The 12,461-nt window shown below is 34.1% G+C and overlaps 2 pseudogenes; both read right to left on the bottom strand.

The window, feature by feature from the left end:
- The window catches only part of LOC106338437, a 15,089-nt pseudogene extending 13,371 nt beyond the window's left edge, over window positions 1–1,718 (bottom strand).
- Window positions 1,719–5,960: 4,242 nt separating this feature from the next.
- Window positions 5,961–10,435, bottom strand: LOC106337564 (annotated as a pseudogene).
- Window positions 10,436–12,461: the final 2,026 nt, after the last annotated feature.

The raw sequence follows: 12,461 nt of genomic DNA, 5'->3' as shown, positions 1-12,461 counted from the left end.
ACTACAACGGTTACATTTTTTATCGGAATGTCGTCGAAAAGTCATCGGAAAATTCCGACGAACCGTATGTCGTCGGAATTCCGTCGGAAATGGCCGACGGAATTCCGACGACTTCATTTTTTTGGATTTGGTCGGAAATTTGTCAGTATTCCGTCGCAAATGTCCGACGACCTTGGTGTCCGTCGGAAGCTCCGTCGGAATTAGGAGTGTTTTCTTTTGGTGGCTAATTTAATAATTGTATTTTATCTTAATTTTCCTAAGGATTTGCGCTAAGAACTAGGTTACATCCCGCGTTGCATGTGCTCTGATATAGTTAAATGAAGAATAGAAGAAGAGGCTGAGTCAGCATTCCACGTCAGCTCTCGGGTCAACTGCGTAACTGAATGGGTTGATTTCGTTATAAGGAGAGCAGAGTTTGTTAGATGAGTATCAAAAAGTATTATTGTATTTTCTCTTCTTCTTATTTTCTCTCTGAAACTTTCCCGGAAAATCTCAGTTTGTTGAGCTCCGAACTTGTAGTTGGAGTTTATCATTGTGAGTCAAATCGGTGTTTTATGAACATTGGATTTGTGGCTACTTTAATACTATTTTACGGTATTAGTTTCCCATCGATAGCCAAGATCTTTGCATCTTAAGATGCTTGTTCACGGCCTTTAGACCACTCTCCTCGACTTCATCCTTGGGCATGATATATCTATATGGTTCTTCTCGGCCGGTTTCTGAATCCCAATCAACGACAAGACTCGGGTTGATCTCGTTCTTAGGTTGAAAGAAATCTTGATCAAGATTCTTATCATTGCTGGAAACTCTTTCTCCAGTGGAGAAGCTTTGATTCTTTTCAAAACTCTTTTCTCCGCGTTCATCAAGAACAACAACACTCTTCTCTTCTTCACTTCTTATAACATTTTCACTAAACAGTTTAGTGATATTGCTGACCGGTACATGTAAACCTGGCTGATGAGAACCGGCTGTGGGACAGTAATGATCGTTAAGCTTCCGGGAAGGGATGCAAATACGAACGACGTTACCGGAGATAACGGTGGTGGAAATTGACACGATAAATCAAGAAGAGAAAAATAATCGTGAGAGGAACTAGATAGAGAGCTGAACTAGAGAAGACCGAACATATGCTGTTAGAGAAATTACGATGATCTTTAAGTGATTTATCGTGTTTCTCTGTTTCTGTCTTTTTGGATGTTCTTGGTCGTCTATTTGAGACCGAGATCATCATTTTCTTCTTTGGTTGTTTTTTTCGTTTTTCTTGTGTGTAACGTTTTATATATTTTGGTTGAGTGACATGCACGTACGTCCAGCTAGTAAATGTATTTTATGATCAACCAATGAGTCTGCACGTTTTGGCGTTGTTAGAGCATGATTATTGGGAGTTTTTAGGATGAGATTTTTAGCGGAATTTATTTAAAAGCCAGTTCTTAGTCTTTTTAGTTAAAAGTTAAGAGACGGGTTATTATATTCCGCTAAGAACCCCACTCTAATAACCCCCCAATAATCATGCTCTTAGTTTTTAATTACTGGAAGGTGATGAATGCCAAAGAAGTCAAAAGAGATGATGGTCAACTATTGTGACCCTTAATAACCCTATTTTTATTAGGGAAATTGGGTTGTATGACAAGGAAAAAAAACCTAATTCACCGAGTAACCAATTCCCCTAACGGTCCTATACACGCCGTTACATTTATATAATAATACAGTGTTACCATTTCCATCAACCGGCGCAACCTGATGAAAAATAATTAAAATTCTTAATTATTAACCTCAAAAAGTAAATCGTGGCTTACCCGACTTCACATCTTCTCTTTTTACTTCCTTCGGTAACTTCTTCGTATTTGACGATTCTCTAGCGCCGATTTGCTCCAGAGCGACACATCTGCCTGATTTCCAGATCTTTGTTGACTTCCTCTTCACTATTTTCACTCGCGTCCTCTTCTACTCTTGTGACATCGTCCCCCACCGGACGGCGTTGAAGTTGCAGCGGCGGATACTAACAAACCGTTTCTATTCCATAAGATCCATCTTCTCTCTGTTGCCGTTGGATTCATTTATTTTTCCATGACCATCAGTTACTAGTTCCTAAAATTTGATCGGGGAAGATAATCTTTTTTTTGTTCTATTCTACATTACATGGAATAGAAATGAAATGATATATGTTTTGAAATTGTATCATTGATATTAATATTGGTTTATACGTTAAAAACATTGACACAAGTGATTTTTTGCTAAATAAACACAACTCAAATGATTTACAAACTCAATTTTAACATTTCGTTAACCACATCCACACAAATGATTTTGGTTCACAAGTCCATTCCACTTTTTATTTTTATATGGTATAGTTAACATTATAAAATAGTATATACTATTTCAGATTTATCTATTCAAAATATAATAACTATATATTGTAGTTTACATTTGGATTTAGGTTTAATTATTGGAGTTTATGGTTTATTATTTAGGAATTGGGGTAATGTTCAATATTTAGGGGTTGTGAATGGAGTCATAATCGTATACTACTTCGACCATGTGGAATAGAACATTCGGTGTATATGTATGTGATTATCAATATATAATATTTCAGATTTTAATTTTATTCAAAATATTATAACTATATATTATAGTTTACATTTGGGTTTGGGTTTAGTGATTGAAATTTAGGGTTTAGTATTTAGGAGTTGGAGTAATGTTTAATATTTAAGAGTTGTGTACGGAGTTTTAATTCTATACTATTTTGGTCATGTCGAATAAAACATTCAGTGTATATCTATGTAGTCAATAAACGTGTGACGTGCATGACTCCTTCTCTTTCATGTGAAATAGTTTCTATGCACACTTAGCCATATATTATATGGATTACGTGGATACATAAAGAACGTTTTTACCGAGTAATGGTGAAGAGAAAGGGTATAACCGGATGAATTATGATGTAAATGTTAGTTTCTTCATTATGTCAAAATCATTGTTATTTACCTAATTTATCTTCCAAATATGGCTATTACACAAATAAGCCCTTTTTATTATATTAATACCAACGTGAAAGAGAAAATCGTATTAAACAAGAAAAGACAAACAATTATAGAAAGAGCCAAAGAGGTAAAGGATTTTTTTAAAAAAGAAATATGAAATTACAAAATATGATAATTTTTGATGTAATTGGATTTGAATGTGAATCCCCTATATATTAATAGAGAAACATTTAAAAAGTTATAACTTGTAGTTTGTACTAGTTAAAAAAGTGTCCTGCTGAGTTGTCACGTAATTAGAATGTTAATTTTGCTTACGTGGCGGCTTTAGAATCAATTGAGAATTTTGTTAGTCCAAAATTAAATTGCTAGGGAATGTTATATTATATAGTATGTCCATTATGGATCATTCATTTATCAAAATGGAATTATTATATATTCTTTCAATTAATAAAACCTATGAAATTACCTAATGTGATTAAGATATATATGACAATTAATGATTTTAATTAATAAAGATTTGCTAACAATCTATACACTTTCTATCATTTTATTTAATTGTTTATTATTAAAATAAAATACACAATTACATTAAACATATAATAAAAATTTAGATATTTTTGTATATGTTGTATTTTGAATTTTTCAAAACGAGTATAAATTACTAAAACTGTTAAAAGTCTCACATAAACATTTGTGATCAAGGTTTAAATTTTTTTCTATAATAAGATACAATGATTATAAAATCATAGGAATAAATAATTTTATTTTAGTAGGTTTTTTGTTAATATATATATTTCATATCGTTTAAATTAAACTATACATCATATGAAAATACGTACTTATATTTTCATATATGCGTTGAACATATATTGAAAAGTTAATATTTTAATTTTGAAATCTTCATTGTTTTTTTAAATGATTATAAATTATTGAAACCACTAAACATTCCACATTAAAAAAAATCGTTGGTATAAAATTTTGTTACACAAATATGCAAATAATCATAAAATAATATGAGTAGAAACCTCATTTAATAAATATCCATATTAAAAGTATACTATATATCTATGTTAATATCATGTAAATTTAATATCTATGTTAATATCATGTAAATTTAATACCTCTTAGCGCCTTTCAATATTAATTGAGTTTAACGTGTATATTTCGAGTCCCTCAAGAGATAGTTTATTAATAAGGTAGTAGTTACTAATTGGACTAATGTCTATAATTTAGGACCTCGTTTAAGGCAGCGGGTGCGGGTACGGTTACGAGAGTTTACGGACGTACGGTTACGAAAGTTTGCGGATGCGAATGTTTGTGGTTTTAAATGTTATCGAGGGATATGTGCGACTAGCTCAACATTTAGGAATTGATGTATTTGTAGAATATTTATAACTGGTTAACAATTATATGCCACAAATTTTTAATAATAAATTCATAATACATTATATAATTGAAAAATATAAAAATTATATTATTATAGTAAAATATAAAACTGTAATTTAATAAAAATTGTTTCTTTATGAAGATGAATACTCATTTTGTTTCAAATTAAAAGATGTATTTTTCGGCGTTCTCACACATTAATTTTGGTTATAAATATATTATTGTTGTGATTAACTATTTTCCAAGTTTTAGCCAATCAAAATTGAATAAAATAATCAAATTTTTTAGAAGTTTACAATTTATTATTTATTAGATAATAAAAATGCATCAAAAATGTAAAAGTTTGATTTTTAAGAAATATTTTGTTTCAAAATATAGATAATTTTGAAACTGATGGAGTATTAGATATTTAAAATTATCTTTTTAGTTTATATATGTATATATGTATTAATGTCTAAATATTATAACAAATATTTTTTTGTTTAAAAGTCTTTTAATAATGTTGGGGCTATGATATTTTATTAATTTATAGAGTTATTAATTTACAAAAAGTTTCCTTTTTAGATTTTTTTCTATTTTTGAATATTTATAATTATAAAATAAGAAAATTGTTCATTTTACCGTATATATATTAACCAAATTGTAGAAATTAGACTTTCATATTGTTTTATTCTATTATTTGATTTTTATTTTTGTGTTTCATAGAATTTAAATGTGGTTTTAGATATAATTTTTTACTATATTATCAAAATATATTAAAAATTAAGAAAAATAGAGATAATTTCGTTGTGGATACAACAATATAATGTTTATGTTGTACTTATTTAAAATGTATATATATATATATATATATATATATTATTAATTTATGATTTTAATATTATCTTATTATTTTGTTTATTTGTGTCATATTTTAAGCCGGCTTAATCGGGACAAATTTTTTTATTAATTTATAGTATATTAATTTATCGAATATTAATTTACAGAGTTTACACTGTATATAGAAAAATAACATATATATAATTTGTGGCTATAACATATTAATTAGAACATTAAATAAATATTTTATTTTATATTTAGAAAAGTTTTTTTAAATGGTATTTTTATTTATCCACCCGTAATTGTCTCTAAACCACAAATACCAGTTGGGTCCAGATTTTGATTTTGAGAGATTTATAGTGGTTCTAAGCGATATGTAATTGTTGTAAAATGCTAACGACCACTACCGCTACAACCCACAATCGGATAGCATAAAAACCAATCAAGCTCTTAGTTGACAACAATGCCTTAGTGTTTTAGATAAGGCCAATTTATCAATTGGGTAGTTGCGCTGTTTTGGGAACATCTTCCACAAGAGATTTGACAGAGAAAAAGGGATATGGCTAACATGATTAAGGTTTACCAAACATTAATCTGTTAGTCCATTTTCAAAAAACTCGGAGACAACGTATAGTAATAATGTATCCCCTTAAAATAACAATATACTTTTCAAGATCCATCAGAAGCAGGAGGAGAAGAAGTGAACCCGAATAGGTGGTCATTCATGCCGTCTTCATAGACACATAGTTAAGTACTTCATGGGCTTAATGCACTAGCTGAAACGACTATGATACATATTATGAGGACAATCCAGAGAATCAATCACGTGAATTTCTTATTATACAAAATCATGTAGAAATTTATGGTACCGGTTGATGGTTCATCAAATTATTATTGGTTAGTTCGGTTTTCTAAACCCGCTTCACTTGAATCTCACGGATGGCCAGATTATCAAGCCTCTTAGGCCGCTTGTAGTTCTTCAACAAGAGAGAGCAGCACACAACACTAACAGAAGAAGCAGCCATTGCAGCCCCTGCAATCAATCCATGGAGGCAACCTGAACCGAGTAGATGGGAAAAGCACCCCAGCAGCGATAGGTATGCCCATGAGGTTATACCCGAGAGCCCATACGTAGTTGAGACGGATCCTTGAGAACGTTTTCCTTGAAAGATCAATCGCTGTGATCACATCTTCCAAATTGCTTTTCATTAGGACAATATCAGCTGCTTCTATGGCAATGTCGGTTCCTGCACCAATAACCATTCCTACATCTGCTGCCACGAGAGCAGGTGAGTCATTGACTCCGTCTCCAACCATTGCCAAACATGGCCCCCAGCCTGCAAAATCATTGCTTTTATCATTTTCAATCTTGTATCCAGAGATAGTTACTGTGGAGCTTTTATCATACCTGTAGTTCTTTGACTTTCTCTGCTTTTTGCTCGGGTTTAGTTCCCAGTTGTCACCAGTTACCATGATGCTTTTGATATTCATGGATTTTAGAATTGAGATGGCTTCACGAGCACTTGGTTTTACAGGATCTGAAACAGCCAGAACTCCAGTTAACTCATTGTCTATATATAGACACTAGGATTCCTGTGTGGGCCATCTCTTCAGCTTCTGCTAGCAGCTCCTCAGCATCGGCTGATATAGTAATTTTATAATCAGACATAAGGTTCTTGTTTCCCACCATAATCTCTCTTCTATTAACGGTTGCTCTCACTCCGTTTCCCGTGATAGACACAAAATCATGGGCTTCAGGCCACACAGGGTTCTCTTCGTCATCTCTGAATTTCTTTGCATATTCAACAATCGCCTTTGCTAATGGATGCTCGCTGTTTACCTGATGAAAAGATAGTATCATCACGAGGATAACGGTTTTGATGCATGCGACGAGTTTGTATAAGTGCTTGATGGTTACAAGAGGTTACCTCAGTTGCAGCTACAAGTTCATAGAATTCTCGAAGTACCATATTTTTCAGGAGTTTGGTTTTAACAACAACGGGTTTCCCCATCGTGAGAGTTCCTGTCTTGTCAAATACAATGCAGTTTACCTACACAATCATTCAAACTATTAGGTTTCATCATCTAAAAATCAAAATGGTACAGTAAACCTTTGATCGCGTATAATATAATAAGTTACACTGCAAGAGCTTAACAAACCTTGTGTGCTCTTTCTAGAGCTTGACCACCCTTTATCAGCACACCTTGGGATGCACCAACCCCAGTGCCAACCATAACAGCGGTTGGAGTAGCCAGCCCAAGAGCACATGGACAGGCTATGACCATGACAGATATTCCGAACTGAAGAGCTAGCTCAAAGCTATCCATTGAAGAAGGGATCCAGGATTCAGGGTACCAATGCAATTTCCCAGCTAAGAACCAGGAAAGCCAAGTTGAGAACGAGAGGAAAATTACCTGCGACATTGAAAACCAGTGAGTTTAAAAAGTAGTCATGCCTCTAAAAGACTAAACTAAATTTCAACAGGTTACATTACTCACCAGAGGAACAAAGAACTTATAAATCCGATCAGCCAATTTCTGCACTGGAGCTTTGGCCAGCTGTGCGGACTCAACAAGTCGAACAATCTGTGCAAGAGCACTCTCTGAACCAACCTTTGTAACCTTAATATGAAGAACTCCGTTCTCATTCAAAGTGCCTCCTATTACTGTATCACCCTTTCTCTTTGCAACTGGCCTTGCCTCTCCACTTATCATACTTTCATTCACATGACTTTGTCCCCATATGACACAACCATCCGAAGCAACTTTAGCACCAGGAACGATCTTGATCACGTCATTCTTCTGTATCAGTCGACCATCAATCTCTTCTTCACCAGTCACATTCCCTTCCTCGTCCACAGTCAACAATATTGCAGTGTCTGGTGCCAAATTCATAAGCTTTGCGATCGCTTGAGATGTTTTTCCTTTAGCCATAATCTCCAAATACTTTCCTAGTATGATAAACAAAATGAGCATGGCACTAGTCTCAAAGAAATCTACACCTTGCAGCTCTTAAAACAGTGTATAACGAATAGAAATAAGCTGCATTTGTTCCCAGAGCGATCAGAACATCCATGTTGGCCGATCCCCGGCGTAAAGCCTTGTAAGAGCCAACATAAAATCTCCAGCCTATGATAAACTGGACAGGAGTAGCCAAAAGCCACCTTATGATCTCTCCAATGGTAAGCATATTGATGACCTTATACATCAGGAGATGTTTGATTCCAGGGATATACATAAAGACCATGGCTGTCAAAAACACAGGTACCGTAAAAACCAAACTCCAGAGAAACGACTTATAGTACTGCCTGATCTCTTCTTGCTTCTGAGATTCCCTGCCGACCCCTCCCTCGGAAAATACTGTTGCCTTGATGTGACCACTTTGACCAAAGACAGTAGACTCTATCACACGAATGAATTTCCTTGGCCCTGTCACATCGGGTTTGTACAAAACAGAAATCTTATCACTTCCATTTTTGATCTCAACACTCTGAACCCCAGGAAGTGCTTCAAGCAATCTTTCAACTATCGTCATTGATTCGTCAGTAAACTCACCATCAATCTTCAAATCAATCTTACTCACATCGTCGCCTGTGCTTATGAGTACAGCTTCAAATCCAGCATTTTCTATCTCTTCCAGTAGTTTATCACAGCTCAGGAGGGGTGGGATCATAATGAACTTCAGCTTCTTCAATTGCTAAGGCAACATGAGCTATTTGTACACCATTAAGTGATTGCAGTACGCTTTCAATGGTTGAAGAACAGGAGGTACAAGTCATACCGTTTATTCTTATCCTGCATACTTGCCTGGACCTCTCATTTGCCTAGTTTTCTATCGGCGATGCTTCGAATCCAGCGTCTTCGATAGTCTCACGAATTGTCTCGACCTACCAATACAATAATCCAGATGAAAAATAAATAATGAAACCTATTATCTTAACACCTTACCAAGTAGCTCAAGGGAGGGAGTGCATCATCCATTGTGAGAGAGAAATTCATTTTGGTTCTTATAAAGCAAATTAAGCGTAATAAGGAGCGTACAAAAGCAAACTAAGTAGAGTTTTGATTGGGAAAAAAATCGTTTAGGTCTACTGCTAATATATTCACTCAAAGGAGAAGTTGAATAAATGACATCTTGGAGAGTGAAGAGTTCTAGGGAAAATCAAAAGTGAAAAGAAGAGAGAATCAAAGAGTGTCAAGAAAATTTATTTAGAGAAAGTTTTGATGGCTCTTTCTCATGGAACAAGTTGGAAAATGAAAGGATGCTGGCGGGGGGCACATAGGGGTTGGTGAAGTGAGACTGATGTATAAGAAAGAATATAGTTTAAAGTCTCAAGTATATCCCAATTGCAGAGTAGTTTCTAGTACAGATATAGCACGGATTCTAGAGTTGCAGCAGGTAGGAGGAGGGAATCATCTCAGGGGGTAAAGGTTGAGCGAGCCTTTTGAGTGGGATAAATCTCCACATCTGTGATGATTTAAATAATTCAGAACCTAATAAATATTCCTCATCTCTACTCTACCACAATCAAAAACAGCTCAATCGATTCACATATCACTGTTATATAACAAGGATCAGATATTTAAATTTCAGTTAAACCACAACGAGTCAGCGGTAAAGGGGTTGCGGCTGTAACTTCCGCAACCCGGGTTCGATTCGCGCTGGGAGGGACTATTTATATTGCTTGGGTTCCCGGCAAAGAGGTGAAAACATCTTTTTTTAAAAAAAAACAAAAAAAAAACCGGGGATTCTACATCTAGTGGTAAAGGGCTTACAGCTGTGAGTACCGCCACCTAGGTTCGAATCCCGGCCACTGGGGAATTAACATTTCGGCATCGCCAGGGACAGAGGACCGACACGTGACAACACGTGACTAGTCTGGATCACTTCTGTGGGGCCAGAATACCTCTGTATAATTCAAATAAAAAGCAAGAAACAAAGAAAAATGTTATTCAAATCAACATACTAGGGTAAAGGTAAAACAGGATTTGAGCCCGATTGTTCAGGGCGTCGATGACGGCTTCGTGAATTCCAGGGAGACGCTTGATCTCTTTCTCGATGGATCGTGCGCATGCGGAGCAAGTCATCCCTAAAACCCGGAAAACCGCCCTGGAAATCGCCTCCTCCGCGAGACCTGTTTAGGTGTTTACGAAGGACAGGGTAACGCTCGGTGAATCTCTCTTTGCGTATGCACGTGAGAGACAATAGCTTCGTTGCCATTAGAAACTCTTTGTCTTCTACAATTTTTTATTCCTTTAGGTTAATTGTGGGAAATGTGAGAATTTCGAATGGGCTACCTTTTTAAATAGATTAGAAACGACGAGGGAAAACGGGTTTCTACTGGTAAAATGACAAAATATGTGGGCCAATTCTATAAATATTTAAACTAGCGGGTCCTACACAAAATGCTTTTTTCACTTTTCAAAATTTTGCTACCGCCATATTATCCGTTCAGAATTGAGAATTCCGTAAAAAAAACACGAATTTTGCACAAATTGCCAAAAGAAACATGAACTTTTGAGTTGACAAAAAAAACACAAAACTTTCATTGACTTTAGAATTAATTAACAATATTTTCGTTGACTTGCCAATTTAACACGCCGTAGGCAAATTTAACAGAAAAATATGACGTCGTTTATTGTTGGCGTTAAGTGAAACGACGTCGTTTTACATGATTTGAAAATAAAAAGAAATAAACCCTTGGATTCGAACTCGGGTTGGTTGGGACAAATTGCAAGGTATTTTACCACTGGGCTAGTGACACTTTCAATTGAATTACTAACACATTTAATTTTATTTGGAACTGATTGAATATAAAAAAAATTCTCTAAAAACTTTAAAAAATCTTTAAAATTCCAAAATTTTGAAAAAAATAAAAAAAAATTATAAAATTAATTTTGAAATTAGAATTAAAAATAAATTTTTATTTTTCTTTAAAAAAATCAAAAATCTTCCAAAATTTTAATTTCTTAAACAATTGCTAAAAATTGAAATTAAATATACATATAAAAAGATACCCGCATATTAAAATTAAATTAAAATGCTTAAAATAAATATTGTACCCATTATGAGTGTGATTTTAATTTTAACCTGATAATTGTAATTTTAAGTTTTTGCATTTTCTTTGAATTTTTAAATTTTTTGGAATTTTAAAAAATGAAAATTTTGGAAGATTTTTGATTTTAAAGAAAAAATAAATTTTTAATTTTAATTTTAATTTCAAAATTAATCTTATAATTTTTTTTATTTTTTCAATTTTTTGGAATTTTGAAGATCTTTTAAAGTTTTTAGAGTTTTTTTTTTATATTCGATCAGTACCAAATAAAATTAAATGTGTTAGCAACTCAATTGAAAGTACCACTAGCTATGTGGTAAAATACCTTGCCATTTGTCCTAATCAACCCGAGTTTGAATCCGGGGGTGTATTTCTTTTTATTTTCAAATCATGTAAAACGACGCCGTTTCATCTCATTTGAAAACGACATCGTTTCGCTTAACGACAACATTTAACGTCTACTTAACATTGTCTCAACTGTGGGTTCATGGTGTGCTAAAATGGCAAGTCAATCTTAAGCTGCTTAATAAACTAAAAAAATCAATAAAAGTACAATATTTTTTTGGCCAGACTCGAGTACAGATTTTTTTTTGCCATTCGTGTAAAGTTCGTGCTTTTTTTGGCCGAATTCTCCTTCAGAATTTGTAATTTTGTTTTGATTTAGTCGTCTGAAGGCTAGCCTCATTTTACTTTGAAGTTAGCGAGAATAATGGACTGATTTGATTAACTACAATTTTTTTTTTACATCAAAAGGTCATTCTATTACTCAAACTTGAGGTGGTCTGGGTAACCAAACTGGAATAGAACAACCAATAAAATGCAACTCCCTATGGAAAAATCTAGCAGTCTTAGCTAAAAAATCAGAAGTCTAATTGCGCGTACGTGGAACATGAATGATGTTGAAGTCAGGAAAACACATCTGCAACGTCTCTATCCTCTCCAATTCCGTCGTAAAGCTTGGCCAAGCCTGAAGGTCCTTTATCATTCCAATTAGATCCTTACAGTCTGTCCCAAAGCTCTGACATGTTGAATGTTGAAGCATATTCTCCATCGCCCATCGCAGTGCTTCTACTTCCGAATGCAAGGCTAATTCACGTCGAGGGAAATTTCTTGTCCCCATAAGTTGAATGTTCCCAGCATTGTCCATCCATATCCATCCACATCCACTAAAGTGAGCAGAATATGTCCAAGATCCATCTAACAAGCAGATATTACCCAAGCT

The sequence above is a fragment of the Brassica oleracea genome, chromosome C4, assembly GCF_000695525.1.
Source record: "Brassica oleracea var. oleracea cultivar TO1000 chromosome C4, BOL, whole genome shotgun sequence".
Classification (NCBI taxonomy): Eukaryota; Viridiplantae; Streptophyta; class Magnoliopsida; order Brassicales; family Brassicaceae; genus Brassica; species Brassica oleracea.
Note: the sequence above shows the minus strand (reverse complement) of the source record. Positions and strands in the feature narration are given on the sequence as shown.